Here is a 16,424-nt window from a genome sequence, read left to right on the forward strand (position 1 = left end):
TTTAGGACCGAAATCGTTACGGATAAGGGGGAAATCTTTTAGGACCGAGATGAGGAAAACATTTTTCACACTAAGAGTGGTGAATCTCTGGAATTCTCTGCCATAGAAGGTAGTTGAGACCAGTTCATTGGCTATATTTAAGAGGGAGTTAGATGTGGCCCTTGTGGCTAAAGGGATCAGGGGGTATGGAGAGAAGGCAGGTACAGGATACCGAGTTGGATGATCAGCCATGATCATATTGAATGGCGGTGCAGGCTCGAAGGGCCGAATGGCCTACTCCTGCACCTATTTTCTATGTTTCTATGTTACCACCCCAAAGCTTATCTTCCAGCTCCTGCAACCTCTCCGCTCCTTCACAGAGATACTTTGTTGTGCAGACAGTTTACCACAACAAGGCCCCATACACTATTATTGCTGTTTGCCAGTTCTGCCAAGTCCTCAATGCCCAAACACCTCCAGTGACTGACATCACTGCAGAAGGAAGATTCAATGATACAATGGCACTTTATTGTCACATGTACCTAGGTACAGTGAAAGTCTTTGTTTTTGCATACAATCATACAGCACACCTCAGCAAGGCAGTATGAGTTTACTGGATTGTATCGCCATGTTTTTGGTCGACAAAGTTACAAAAGTTAATCGAACGCTCTTATCTTCTCACACACAGCCACCCCCCCCACTCCCTCCCTCCTTCCGCCAAACATTCTCCGCCCCCCCCCCCCCCCTCCTTCTGCCAAACATTCTCCGTCCCCCCCCATACTCCCCCCCTCCCCCCCTCCTTCTGCCAAACATTCTCCGTTCCCCCACTGCTGGGCCCCCTACATTCTTGGAAGCCCTCTGCGCACCAAGAGGAGAAGCTTTCATTTACGAAGTCCCTTTCTCATCCTCAGAATGCCCCACAGTTTATATCCAATTCTGTACATTGCCAATCCTGTACACTCCCTCCTCCCCCTCCCCCTCCCCTTCCTCCCCTCTTTGCACATCCCCAATCCTGGACTTTCCGTGAGTTACTGTAATTTCATATCCGTATCTTGTTGTGTTTTATGACTGTTGGCAGACCAACTTCTCTCCTGGGATAAATAAAGTTCTATTGTATTGTATTGTTACTGCCATGAACAATAGGCCTGTCTCTTAAGATCAACTCCAGTGGCAATTCTCTATCCTCAGTTCAATTTGGTATTCCACATAGCTCCAAACTGTCGTGCTATTTCTGCTGATCCCCCATCGGAACTTACCGGGTAGTGATAAGCCAGGGCAGAGTGTATGCGGAGAGGATGTTTCCACTAGTGGGAAAGTCTAGGACCAGAGGACACAGCCTTATATTAAAAAAAGGACGCACCTGGCGAAAGGAGATGAGGAGGAATTTCTTTAGCCAGAGGGTGGTGAATCTGTGGAATTCATTGCCAAGGACAGCTGTGGAGGGCAAGTCATTGGGTATTTTTAAAGCTGTGATTGACAGGTTCTTGATTAATAAGGGTGTCAGATGTTATGGGGTGAAGGCAGGAGAATGTGCTTGAAAGGGAAAGATAGATCATCCATGATTGAATGGCGGCGTAGACTTGATGGGCAGAATGGCCTAATTCTGCTCCTGTGACTTCTGAACTTGATTGTTGACAGTATATTACAACTGTACACTGTAGTAGAAGTGTCAAGACTGAGTTGAGAGGCATGCAAGGGAAAGAGGTGGCAATGTATGCTCTACGAACTGACACGACAGATGGAATGACCTTCTGCATTCTGAGAGAACGTGAGGGATATGAGAACATTTGCCCCTCTCTGCATCCTCCCAATGGTGCCTCTTCCCTCCAGAGTCAAGCTGCAGTTATGATTGAGTCCAGCTGCTGCCTAATGCAGGCAGAAACTGCAGGACTCCTGAGAGTTCCACAAGACTGGGTTCCGTGGTAAAAATCATAAAAAAGTTGGCACCAAAACTTTGCTCGCAAAAAACACTACACGTTTGACACACACATTTGATACACATGTATGTAACTCACAGAAGAGACACACAAAACGCTGGAGTAACTCAGAGGGACAGGCAGCGTCTCTGGAGAGAAGAAATGGGCGACGTTTCGGGTCGAGACCCTTTTTCAGACTGGAAACTCACAAGTATGATCTGCGAGCTTGAAAAATGAGAAGAACCATGCATCCTCATAGCCTTGGCACAAAGAAGTGTGTTTCAAATACAACCTCCCCCAATTTGAAAAGCATAAAATGTTGAGTTAGTTTTGCAGAAAGTTATGTGAAATGTGTGTTTAGTTGAAAGTCAGTTTGACAGCCTCCCTGGTGACCATGCCTGTAACAAAAGAAAGCTTTGTAGCTTTTTAGACATTTTCAACTCTTAGAACTCATTTTATATTATTCTTATAATTGAGTCCCACATCCACCGCTACCTTCTTGCTTTCTATAGCCCTGGCAAGTCTGCCTAGCATAATAAGTAGAACAACTTTGTTATTGATACTTTTGTTTGCTGTTGAAATTTGTCTGGATCTCACTTTCTGAGTCGTTCTCTCATCCATAATAAGGAATGGAAGATTGCAAACTCAGACAGTGGTATAGTTTTGAGTTGTGTTCAATAGCATTCCAGTACCATTGTTAGATTATTCTCAAATGGAATATCTAGAGTCTACAGTATAAACCCTTTTTCAGAAGATTTTCGTTCATTCTTTTCATAGGTCTGCCTTCACCTCTGCCCCAGAGATGGGTTGCCCCACACTTACTCTAACCCCCTAGCTTACTCCTAAACAGAACAACTCCGTTATTGGTGGCTCAGTCTTTGACAATCAATGCCCAAAATTCTTGAATTATTAACACTAGTCCACCTCACCACATTTGTTTTCTCTTTCCACCAACCTAACTTTTGGCAGTCTCCCTGTTTGCCAAGAAGCCTAATATTAGCATTTTTAGAAAATCAGTCATATCAAGCACCTGAGTGATCTACGCACCTCTAAATTGTGTATATGCCTCCGAGGGGTGCATGCATACCGAAATACGGGCATGGAAGCAGGCCCTTCAGTCCATCAAGTCCACACTGACCATCGATCAACCGTTCACACTAATTCTATGTTATCCCACATTCTCATCCACTCTCTGCACACCACGGGCAAGCTTTTTTAATATAGAGGCCAATTACCCCTACAGAGCATCTTTGGGATGTGGGAGGAATCTGGAGCACCCAGGGGAAACCCACGCGGTCACAGGGAGAACATGCAAACTCCACACAGACAGCACCCGAGGTCAGGATTGAACTCGGGTCTCTGGTACTGCGAGGTAGCCGCTCTGCCAACTTTGCGGCGTGCGCGTGTGTAACCAATTTACCTACAAACCTGCAATTCTTTGTGATGTCGGAGCCAACTGGAGCACCTGGAGGAAACTGATGTGGTCATAAGGATCAGGTCAGAATTGAACCTGGGTCTCTCGACCCATCTTAAAAATTCCACATCGTCTGTCTCGTTAATGACAAGGCAATCCCAGTTAATATTTGAGAAATTGAAACCCTATTTTTATTGCATCTCACTGATATTTGTCTACACATTCGTTCCTCTATCTCCTGTTGACTGCTCGGAGGTCAACAACTGCACAAAGTGAGAACACGGTTTTTGTCTCTAATCTTTACCCATTAGACCTCATTTGGGGAATCTTCCAGGATATCCTCCTTCAATGCTGAAGCATTTGATCTTTTACAAATAGTTCAATACTGTTTTCTCTGTGCGCTCCTGTTTCCTCCCATGCTCCAAAGACTTAAGTTGTAGGTTAATTGGCTTTGGTAAAATTGTACATTATCCCTATTGTTTAGGATAGTGCTAGCACATGGGGACTCAGTGGGCAAAGGTTCTGTTCCCACGTGGTATCCCTAAAGTCCTCCCCTTTTACTCCTTGACCCTCCACACCTGACATTTTTTATATACTTGCCAGTCCTTCAACCATGTTTTATTAATCTCTATGATAAACACCCATATTAATTGAAGCTTATTAATTCTGAAGTCTGAAGGGTCTCAACCCAAAACTTCACCCGTTCCTTCTCTCCAGAGATGCTGCCTGTCCCGCAGAGTTACTCCAGCTTTTTGTGCCTATCTTCAAAACTGGTTTATTCACTTTATTACTTATATGCCTTGCATTCAAAAATATGCAATTTAGCATTGAATTCCCCTGATGTGCACTTTCTGCACTTGCTTGATCTGCCTGGTTGTCTTACTATTTTTCCTTGTGGTCGCAATGATTAACTAATATCAATAGTCTTTCCTTTTTAAACACAATCCAATAATCTAAGGGCAGCTCAGTGGCGCCGCTGATAGAGCTGCTACCTCACAGCGCCAGAGACTCAGGTTCAATCATAACCTCGGGTACTGTCTGTGTGGAGTTTGCGCGTTCTCCCTGTGAGTTTCCTACCGGTTTCCCCCACACCCCAAAGACATGCAGGCTTGCAGGTTAATTGGCCTGTATATTAAAAGCAATTTGCATGTAGGGAATTGATGAGAAGGTGGGATAGCATAGAATAGTGTGAACAGATGAACAATGGTCGGTGTGGACTTGGTGGGCTGAAGGGCCTGATTCCATGCTCTGCCTCTAAACTAAATTAAACTACCCCTTCATCAATTTTACAACTTCTATTAAATCGTCTCAGGCCTTTTTAATTCAGTGAAACTGGTCCAGATTTGTCAAATTCTCAACTCTTTCCTCCTTAGCTATTATTTCTCATTGTAAAACAATTCATTCCAGAGAGCAGGGAATTGGTGATGGGATTACAGGTGAAGTGAAGTGCAGATTTAATAAAGATGATAGAGTGCACAAAACTACAAAATAATAAATAAGGATGAATGCGGATGGTTCCATTCACAGATAAATTAAGATCTCAAGATTAGCATTAGTTACAAACTAGGGGAAATGAAATTAGCAGCTTTTTATGCAAAGTACAGTGGGGATATGTAGTACTTTGGCACATTGGTCACAGATGGTGGATCAAGGACGGCATACAAAAATATATTGGATAACTACTTAGGAGATATAAAAAAAGATAAAGCAAGGAATTCAAGGCCAGGAGAGACTAAATTCCTGCATTCAAGAAAAAATAATTTTCTCAAATTCCTTAGCCTTGAGACTTGAAGGGAAATAATATGAAATGGGCTGATTGATTGTAACACTGTGTAATAGTTGAAGGTAAACACAAAATGCCGGGGTAACTCAGCGGGTGAGGCAGCATCTCTGGAGAGAAGGAATTGGCGACGTTTCGGGTCGAGACCCTTCTTTAGACTGAACGACGTTTCGGGTCGAGACCCTTCTTCAGACTGAAGGGTCTCGACCCGAAACATCACCCATTCCTTCTCTCCAAAGATGCTGCCTCACCCGCTGAGTTACTCCAGCATTTTGTGTCCACCTTCGATTTAAACCAGCATCTGCAGTTCTTTCTTACACATTGTGTGATAGTCTATGTCGTTAAACGTCTGAGCCACAGATATCATTGCAATAATACAAAGGATTTTTTAAGCTGTTGTATTCTTCCAAAGAATGCATCCAAAATGTCACAACATTTCCAATTTCACTCATACCTTTTCAAATAAAAGAATTTAAAGTGTAATACAAAGGTAGATATAAAAAACCTCTTTCAAAGTAGTCCAATCTAAATATTGCCTACGATCTGTGATGGTCCAACCTGGCTTTGATCTGTCTTTTTGCATATCTTTCATTAATTATACCTTTTCATATCTCTCCATTCCCTCTCCCCTGACACTCAGTCTGAAGAAGGGTCTCGAACCGAAACGTCCCCTATTCCTTTTCCACGGAGATGCTACCTGGCCTGCTGCGCTGCTCCAGCTTTTTGTGTCTATCTTCGGTGTAAACTACCACCAGCAGTTCCTTCCTGCACACATTAATGTGACAACCTAGAAGGCACAACAATGCCTCTACTTCCTCAGGAAACTGAGGACATTTGGCATGTCACCTATGACTCTCACAAACTTCTACAGGTGCACTATACCAAGCATACCATCAGGTTGCATCACTGTTTGGCCTGGGAACAGATCTGCCCAAGACCGCAAGAAATTACAGAGAGTTGTGGATGTAGCCCATTCAATCACACAGACCAGACTCCCCACCATTGTCTTCATCTATATTTCATGCTTCCTCCGGTAAGCAGGCCACATAATCAAAGACCATTCTTCCCCTGGCCATTCCTCTTCCTCCGTGTTCCTGTCGGGCAGAAGGTACAGAAATGTTAAAACATGCAGCACCAGACTCAGAAACAGCCACTTCCCCTCTGTTATCAGGCTTCAGAATGGTCCTTCCATAAGCAAGGGTACAGTCCGATTCTCCAACCTATCTCATTACAGACATTGGACTCGGAAGCTGTTACGCTACAATAATGAGAAGCATATTCAGCACTCTGTATCTTTCCCTTCATTCTACCTACTGTACTCGAGTACTGTACTCAAAAGCAATCAATTAATTCCCTCCTGTGTCATTGACTTACATCTGCTCAACAATCAGCTAACTCTTGGGAAACAAAAATAGACATATTCCATGGAGAAAGATGAAATAAGGACAATGAACTTAAATGTGCCTCATGAACCATATAATTGTAAATGATTTATGCAATGTCCTTCATAGAGCTATTCGGAATTATAGAGCCTTTCCATGCCAATCAAGATGCCCCATCAAAGTAACTCAATTTTCATCCATTTGGTCCATATCCTTCTAAACCTTTCCTATCCATACATCTTTCCAAAAGTCTGTTGTTATTGTGCCTGCCTCAACTACTTCCTCTGGCAGCTTCTTCTTAATATGATGTAAACTATTGCACTCCTAAGTGAAAATTTATATTTTACTTCTCAGATTATTAAACCAGAGAATGGATGGAGAGTGGTGGAACTTCACCTCATGCCCATGTGACATTCCTGACTACTTTGTAGTTGATATTCAGGTGTCAGTCGTGGCATGTCAAGTTTGATCAGGGGTTATGAGGGTGACAGCCATTAACACCAATGAAAACCTGTTTGCGTGCATATCACAAGGAATAATCAAACACTTATCGTTGTCTGCAAAGATAGGCTATTGCTTCATGGGAGAGATCACAAAAAATATACTTTGGCAATAAATTATGTCAAACCAGGGCAGGGCTTGCACGATAGATGGTGAAGCCGTGGAGAGTGTTGCAGAGCAGATGGATCAGAGAGTACAAGTGCATGGTTCTATGAAAGTGGCGAGTCAGGTCTACCATGTGGTGAAGGCAGCTTTGGCACGTTTGTCTTCATTGGGAAAGAAATTGAGCTTGAAAGCCAGGACATCATGATACAGCTGCATGAAGGTGTAGTGGTAGAGTTACTGCCTTACAGCGCCAGAGGCCCCGGTTCAATCCTGGCCATCGGTGCTGTCTGTACATAGTTTGTACGTTCTTCCTGTGACATGCGAGGGTTTTTGCCGAGATCTTCGGTTTCCTCCCACACTCCAAAGACGTTCAGGTTTGTAGGTTAATTGGCTTGGTATAAATATTAAAATTGTCCCCAATGTGTGCAGGCCAGTGTTAATGTGCGGGCATCGCTGGTCGGCACAGACTCGGTGGGCCGAAGGGCCTGTTTCCACATTGTATCTAAAACTAAAAAAACTATGCTGCACAAGCTCGGCGAGCACTTCTACAAGCATTGACTAGACAATGAATTGAAGAGTGTTTGTGATCTGTTTTGAAGTTGCCATGAAGTACTCTCCTGTCAGCAGAGTGTCCCGATAAATAGCTTGAACCAAGCAGAAGAGCTTTCTGTGTCTCTAAACTGAAACTGTACCATGATGGGTATTCTTTGGACATCTGAGCACCAGTTTATGGTGGAAAGTGTTGAAATTTGCACTGCGCAATGATTGTCTTCATTAAGGGTGGCACGGTGGCGCAGTGGTAGAGTTGCTGCTTTACAATGCCAGAGGCCCGGGTTCGATCCTGACCTCAGCTGCTGTCTGTACTGAGTGCGTACATTCTCCCTGTGTCCGTGTGTTTTCTCTCCACGTACTCAGGTTTCCGCCCACATCCCAAAGACGTGCGGGTTTGCAGCTTAATTTACTTCTGCAAATTGTCCCAAGCGTGAACAATAGAACTAGTGTAAAAGTGACCGTTGTTTGGCACGGACTTGGTGGGCCGAAGGGCTCGTTTCCATGCTGCGTCTCTAAACTAAACTAGGTGGGAATATGTTTCGGCACACACAAAGAACATAGTATCAATCTAATTTTACAGTTGGCACAATTTAACCTAGAAATCACAAACTTGATATACTCTCAGTTGAGTCAATTTTGGATCATGTGGTACGGAAAAAGAAAATGCGATGCAATCTAGTCTCCAGCAACTCAATCAAAACCACCCAAATCATGTCACGTTATCTGTTTTATAAACTGAACAAGAAGGCTTTCAGCTTCTCTGTCCCTTCAGTTGAAGCCATGTCACAAGATGAAAAGGACACTCACTAACTGCCTGCACTATCAGCACTGCAAGCAGCTAGTTCTTTTAAAAAATATATCTTTAATTGATCTCTTCCCAGTTGGCAGCACTGGTGGCATTTGGAAATTCTTAAACATTACATTCTTCACAATAATTCTTCTTTCCTTCTGATTTTTCTACATCGTACATCATTCCCTGAGTGTGTTGACAACTTACTCCTAGGTCTTTATCAATGTGCCACTGTAATTAGCTTCTTGGAAGGCTCGAAAAGTATCGCTGACAACTCTAACTCCCGATGGAATAACGTGAAAATGCCAAGAAAATCCAGGACGAACGATTAATTTGCTGATTCAGCAGCTTGGGGGGTGTGGGGGGTCTCAGTTTAATGTCTCAATCAGAGGACACCACCACTGTCAATGTAGCACTTCCTCTCAAGTTATCATTCAGATAGTTGTCACATTTCTGCCATTTTATCCCAGCACAGCTATTTTACATATTAGTCACTGCTGGCTGCTGTGTCAGACCTTTGTAATTTACGGAAGAATGCACATTATCCTGAAAATGCATTTCCTGTCATCCAGGTAGATACAAGGAACTGCGGAAGAAGGGTCCCGACCCGAAACGTCACCTATCCATGTCCTCCAGAGATGCTGCCTGACGCGCTGAGTTACTCCTGCATATTGTGTCTTTTTTCTACTGACATCCATGTCATTAACTATCATTCTCTCACCAGTGTGACAGGACGGGTTTGAGTCAGGTCTGCTCGAAAGTGATAGCTTGTGGTTCTTTTTGACAGGTCTGTTGTCTGGAGCTGGCAATCGTCTTTGAACTCTCCTGTAAGTGGCAGCAGCATTTATGTAGGCAAACATTGTTTTGATTTTCCTTGGCAGGATCTCGGGATATGCTGACGAGATCTGAGAGGAGAGGGCTTTGTTAATTTGTGGTCTATTTGACAGACAGCTCTCTAATCAGCAGCTGCTGGATGTGGACTTGTATTTGGCAGCCTTTATCCAGCTCACCAATCACTCTGCAGCCAACAGCATTAAGGCAGACCAGAGGCTCCATGGTAACAAACAGCCACATAAGGAATTGGTTTTCAAGGCTTATCATGCACAGTGCCTTCACTGTTTTTGATGTTCCAAGAATAGTAGTCAGTAATTACTGTAAATCTACTACAATATTTAATAGTTTGTTCATCTGGTTATTGTTTAATAAATCCACCCCCAAAGTGTTCTGCCTTATCCATAGTCTGAGTTTTTAATGTTCTGTCGTTCTGAAGCAGAGACTACATGGCGGCATATAGTAATATAACATATCCAATTAAATATGAACACATAGGCTGGCCTTTCTTCATATATTCAGTTTTGAGATACAGCATGGAAACAGGCCCTTCAGCCCACCAAGTCTGCATGGACCAACAATCACCTGTTCACACTAGTTCTGTGTTAACCCAGTTTCACATCCTACACACTAGGGGCAATTTACAGAAACCAATTAACCTACAATTGACCTACAAACCAGTAAATCTTTGGAATGTGGGAGGAAACCGGAGCACACACAAAAAAAAGCACGCGGTCACAGGGAGAACATACAAACTTTGTAGCGAGCACCCGTAGTCTGGATCAAATCCACTGTAAGGCAGCAACATCACCGCTAGGCCACTGTGCCACCCTAAAGTTATAGGGCAAGTAAAGTCAGACTCCATGTCATAAGAAACAAGAACTGTCTTAGGAATTACTTTAGGATATGGAGCACGAGCAGGCAGAGGAGTTTTGTTTAACGACATCCTGGTTGGCATGGAGATTGTGGGCCCAAGGATCTGTCGCCGTGCTGTACTGTTCTTCGTTCTACATCTCATTGAACACAAATATAGAAGTCTCAAAATAGGTTATTTAACTTTTATCCACATTGACTTGAACTCCTAAATACAATGCACATTGGTCCAATCTGCCGGCTTTGTAATCTTTTAGCTTTATCTGCCCTTTAGATTATATTATCCTGACACCATGAAATATTAACCACTTTGCACATTTTTGTTCTCTTCCTCCAACATCAATCCCTTCCCAGATCTTCCTCATATTCCCATGTTTCTCTCCTTTATGTTTACAACGAGCTGGTCGTGCCCCACCATCAGGTGTCAGTAGCTTGGTCCAGGGATTAATGAATAACATCCGACCAGTAGCTCTTATTCTGTGGTGAGTTACCACTGCTTCATGTTGAAAAGTACAGAACTTTGGTGTAATGACTGACACTACAATACCCTCTCTCCACGCCAAATTACGACCGTAACCATATGTATCCACAGTCATCTCTCGGGCCAATCCACCAATAATCCAATGGACATCCTTTTGTTGATTGACCACATTTTTCACGACTGCAGCCTCTTAAAATGGCCAACCCACTGGCATCTGGTGACTGACCAGCTGCTCACAGTAATCAGATGCACTGCAGCTTACTCTTTGCTCAGCCAGTAAGATTCTCCTTAACCTCTGACTACAGAGTTGCAACTTGAACTAGTTCAGTCCAAGCTAACTCCCACTCCATCCTCCCCCGACAATCGCCACCACACATCCCTTCTGACCAAACGCCTCCCCCCCAAACATGGGGGCACACCTCAAGTCTTCCTTTGAAACAGCCAAGAGTCAAACTGCACAGACAATAGACACAAAGTGCTGGAGTAATGCAGCGGGTCAGGCAGCATCCCTGGAGCAAAAGAATGGGTGACGTTTTGGATCGGAACCCTTTTTCTCAAACTGCACGGAGACAAGTCTTGCAGCCCATTGCGTCCACCCACCTACACCAACTATGTTTGTCTTCTCACAGCCCCATTAACTGTCCCCACCATTATGCTGACACCCACCTACACTCGGGTCAATATGGAGCCAATCAACGTTTTATAACCTCTCGGGTCTTCCTCACATACATTTAGCTTGTCTATTTTCTCTTACATCTTCTATCGCAGGCCAATAATCCGAGTAATTGCCCTTTTAAAAAAAGTATATTAATCCTTCCACAACAGTTTACATTTGTTGTACTTGGATAATGACAGGAGTCTGAAGGGCCTCAAGATTCAAAACTAGTTATAATTTGACAATCCAAGAGTGCCCTTTTCCTTGTGTATTTAGGTCAGAAATTACTTGTATATAATAAAATGTATCCCATTATACCTATGGCAGCATAAGCCTTAATCTTCATGTTTCCCAGCAGAATCCTTTAACATTCAAACCCTCTATATCAAGTGTCTTCCTCTTGGCCTTATATTCAGTAATTTCTTCTAAGAATTCAATTAGTCAAGCATGACCTGCTCTTTATAAATCTATGTTAACAGTCTCCATTTAGGCTTTATCTAATTGTTCATTAATGTCATCCCGTCTTCGTTCAACCAATGTGAAGCTAATTGGTCTATAATTACCAGGTTTATCACTTTCTATTTTTGATTAGGGATATAACATTTATTAATGTGTAGTCCATTGATACAATTATTGTAACCAGTTTCAGAATATTAACATTCTTTTCAGCACAACAACTTGAATTTCTCAGTGTTTAAGAAGGAACTGCAGATGCTGGAAATTCGAAGGTAGACAAAAGTGCTGGAGAAACTCAGCGGGCGCAGCAGCATCTATGGAGCGAAGGAAATGGGCAACATTTCGGGCCAAAACCCTTCTTCAAGAAGAAGTCTGAAGACGGGTTTCGGCCCGAAACGTTGCCTATTTCCTTTGCTCCATCGATGTTGCTGCACCCGCTCAATTTCTCCAGCATTTTTGTCTACCTTTGAATTTCTCACATGATCATATGAAAAGTCAGACTCCGAGCCAGACAGTGTTGGTTGTGGTTCGGTGAGAAGGCGCTAATATCTGTGCCAGAGGTTTGTGTGTTCAAGTCCTTCTTCCAGAAACGTCAGGATGAAAATCTACAGGGTAATGTTCGAAAGAGTAAAACACTGTTCAAAGTACTGCCTTTGGACAAGGTCTTATCTGTTGGTGGATGTAAAATCATCCCAATACATTATTTTGCAGAACAGAGATGTAATTTAATGTATCCACACCAATATATATCAGTGGAAAAACATCACCGAGAGCAGATGTTTAACAAGGAACTGCAGATGCTGGAAAATCGAAGGTAGACAAAAATGCTAGAGAATCTCAGCTGGTGAGGCAGCATCTATGGAGCAAGGGAAATCGGCAATGTTTCGGGTCAAAACCCTTCTTCAGACCTTTCTTCTGAAGAAGGGTTTCGACCCGAAACGTTGCCTATTTCCTTCGCTCCATGGATGCTGCCTCACCCACTGAGTTTCTCCAGCATTTTTATCTACCAAGAGCAGATCTTTAGTTTAGAGATACAGCATGGAAACAGGCCTTTCGGCACCAAGTCAATGTCGACCATTGATCCCCCATATACGCTATCACCCCTACACACAAGGGGCAATTAACAGAGGCCAATTAAACTATAAACCAGCATGTCATTGGGATGTGGGAGGAAACTGGAGCACCCGGAGGGAACCAATGCGGTCACAGGCAGAACGAACAAACTCCACTCAGTCAGGATCAAACCCAGGTCTCAGACACTGTGATGCAGCAGCTCTATCACTGTGCCACCATGCTGCCCAACTCATCATCGTTATCATCATTATTGGGCGATTCTTGTAGATGAATAACTGACACATTAAAATAGTGAATGCACTTCTTAAAAGGAACTTACTTTGATGTAAGAAAATGCTGGAGAAACTCAGGGGGTGAGGCAGCATCTATGGAGCGAAGGAATGGGTGACGTTATTCTTTGACGTAATATATTTTCTTTGATGTAAAATATTTTAGGGTACTATGAAAGACAATGCATAAACGCAAGTGACTTATTTACATTGTCTGTCACAGATATTTACCCCTGAAAGAATACATTGCACAATGTAGCCGAGTACTCAGATCCAGAGATCTGGTACTTCTACATACCAAACCATATTTGCAGAGGAGATTCACCGGGATATTGCCTGCGATGAAACTGTTCAGTTATGAGGAGAAACTGGAGAAACTAGAAACAAAGAACTGTAGCTGCGAGTTCACAACAAAAGATTCAAGATTCAAGATACATTTAATTGTCACATGTGCCAGATGGCACAGTGAAATGAAATTCCCATACAGCCATGCAATAAAAAAAATAAAGAACACACACTATAGAATTTGACATAAAACATCCCCACAGCAGAATCAAAGTTTCCCACTGTGTGGGAAGGCACCAAAGGTACAGAGTGCTGGAGTAGGGGAGATGATGGCCTGGTGTTGGTCTGTGGGGTCATGGTCAATGGGTAGGTATGAGGTGGTGACCTCAGCTACAGTAAAGGTCAGCCTGCCAGACTACAATGGCTCCTCACTTTTGTGGTGGGTTTGCAGGGAATGGAGGGATATGGAATATATGCAGGCAGATGTGAGTTGGTCTTGGCATCATCTTTGTTGCAGACATTGTGGGCCGAAGGGCCTGTTCCTGCGGTGAACTGTTCTATGTTCTAACGGTAATACTGGTCAACAAACTATTTTCCGGCAACAGGTGGTCCGGCACCTCCTTTATTCCGAGCAAATTAACAAGAGCGCACTTGAAATCTCCTTCAGAAGTGCGCCACCCAGGCTGGGCAAGGCAGTCGATCACCGCTGCGATCGGTGTGTCGAATGTTGCCACTACGGCCAGTGCTCTGGCACCCTGGCCCGGCCAGAGCCAGCAGATCTCGTCCCATTGGTGCCTTCCATGGCCGACCTCTATTGGTCCGGCAAAACAGTAAATACGGCAAGGCTCTGGAACCAAGGGTGCCGAAGAATCGGTGGACCTGTAATAGTAACAACATGTTTGTTATCGGTGTGTTGGGGTATTTCCTTTAGAATTAAACTGTTAGGATTTTTTTTCCCAATATAGCTGACATCAGATTAACTGGAACTCAAAAAGCTTTAGATGCTGGAAACCTAAAATTAAAAACACAAAAAATACTGGAAATACTCAGTAGTTAAAGGCACATCCGTGGGAAGAGAAAGAGCGAGTTATCTAGGTCAGAGCGTGTTTGTCAGAAGCAAGAGGGAGACAAAAGCAGCTCATCGAGTTGCAGGTTGGGTGGGGGTGGGGGTTTTTCAACAACCAGATGACCACGGGGATACGCTGCAAACAAGGTTGTGTTCAATGAGTGAATGGGAACAGTTAAGGGCCTGTCCCACCTGGCGATTCTTTCGACGACTGCCGGCATCATTGACTGACGTATCAAGTCACCGAAATATTAGCGGCGTGACGTGGAGTGATGCGGCGATGACGCTGTGTGATGACGTATGAGGTATTTCAAGTGTCGCAACACTTTTTTGTCGCACGCTGGATTTTGAAATGTTCAAGATCTTTTGGCGACACTGATCCGACGCCGGCAGTCGCTGGAAAAAAAAAATCGGCAAGTCGTACAGGCCCTTTAGAGCGTGTAAACATAGGCATAACAATGCAGAAGAATGCAGAAGGCACAAGAGTAGATGCTGGAATCTGAAGCAAAAAAAAAACTACCAGAGAAACTCAAGATAGACACAAAATGCTGGGGTAACTCAGCGGAACGGGCAGCATCTTTGGAGAGAAAGAATGGGTGATGTTTTGGGTCGAGACCCTTCTTCAGACTGAGTCAGGGGGCAGAGAGGGTGATATAGAGAGATAAGCAAGTGTAAGGTGTGAGAATGAGACTTCAAAGGGGGGTGGAGGTCATGGAAAACGTAGAATAGATCATCGTTCGCTAAGAGAAGGTAGCAACAAAGCAAACAGAGATAAAATGTAATCAGGGACAGTCAGATTGGTCGGAGAACTGGAAAGAGGGAGGGATGGAGAGAGAGGGAAAGCAACGGTTACTTGAAGTTAGAGAAGTTAATATTCGTACCGCTACGGTGTAAGCTGCCCAAGCGCTGTGGTAGCGAGTCTGGGTTTAAACGTGGCTGTTGAGTCGGTGAGCAGGAGGAATCACAGAGGAGGTGCAGCAAGAGAGAATGTGGGAGAACTCTCATCAGGGAGTGGAGGAGAACTTCAGTAGGCATACCTTGAGTAGATTTCACAGTGGAGCAGAGGACAGTTGAAATGTGTAGGAAGGAACTGCAGTTTAAACTGAAGATAGACAAGGGAAACTCAGCGGGTTAAGCAGTATCTATGGATTAGTTGATAGCTTCGTTTAGAGACACAGCGTGGAAATAGGTCTTCGGACAACCGTGTCCATGCCGACTAGCAATCCCCACACACACAAACCGAATCCTACACACACTAGGGTCAATTTAACCAATTAGCCTACAAACCTGTACATCTTAGCCAATTAGCCTACAAACCTGTACATCTATGGTGCGCAAGAGGAAATAGGAGCACCTGGTGAAAATCCCACGCAGGTCATGGGGAGATTATACAAATTCCGTGCAGACAGCATCCATAGTTAGGATTGAACTCAGATTCAGATTCAATTTTAATTGTCATTGTCAGTGTACAGTGTACAGTACAGAGTCTCTGACGGTGTAAGGCAGCAATTCTACTGTTGCACCACAATTTGGGTCAAGACCCTGCATCAGGATGGAGTGGAGGTGGAAGATATCCAGCATATGGAGGGGGAGGCAGAGGTAGGGGCCAGGAGATATTAGATGGACTGAGCAGCAGTGAAAGGCAACGGGCAGATTTAGCCCATGTGGAGCAGGTGAGTGGCAGGTGGAAGCTATCAAAGAAGAAAGGGCAGATGGAGCCAGATTGGGGATGAGAAGAGAGTAAATATGGAGGCCGCCAATGGAATGTAGACATTGTAAAATGTAGAGCAGGAAAACATACCCACCACCACCTCCTCGGCATGTAGGGGAAGAGAGCTAACTCGGCCAATATCACAATATTAATATCATTTTATCTTGATTTGTCCATTTGTATCAGTCATCCAACTGTGTTGCTGGCTCAGCAGTTGTATATGCTCACCCATTTTTTACCTTGAGGAGTGGGTAACATGGCCAGCCCGACCTAGAATACATCGTCAGTTCAACGGACTTTACAA

Source organism: Amblyraja radiata, chromosome 18 (genome assembly GCF_010909765.2).
Source record: "Amblyraja radiata isolate CabotCenter1 chromosome 18, sAmbRad1.1.pri, whole genome shotgun sequence".
Lineage (NCBI taxonomy): Eukaryota > Metazoa > Chordata > Chondrichthyes > Rajiformes > Rajidae > Amblyraja > Amblyraja radiata.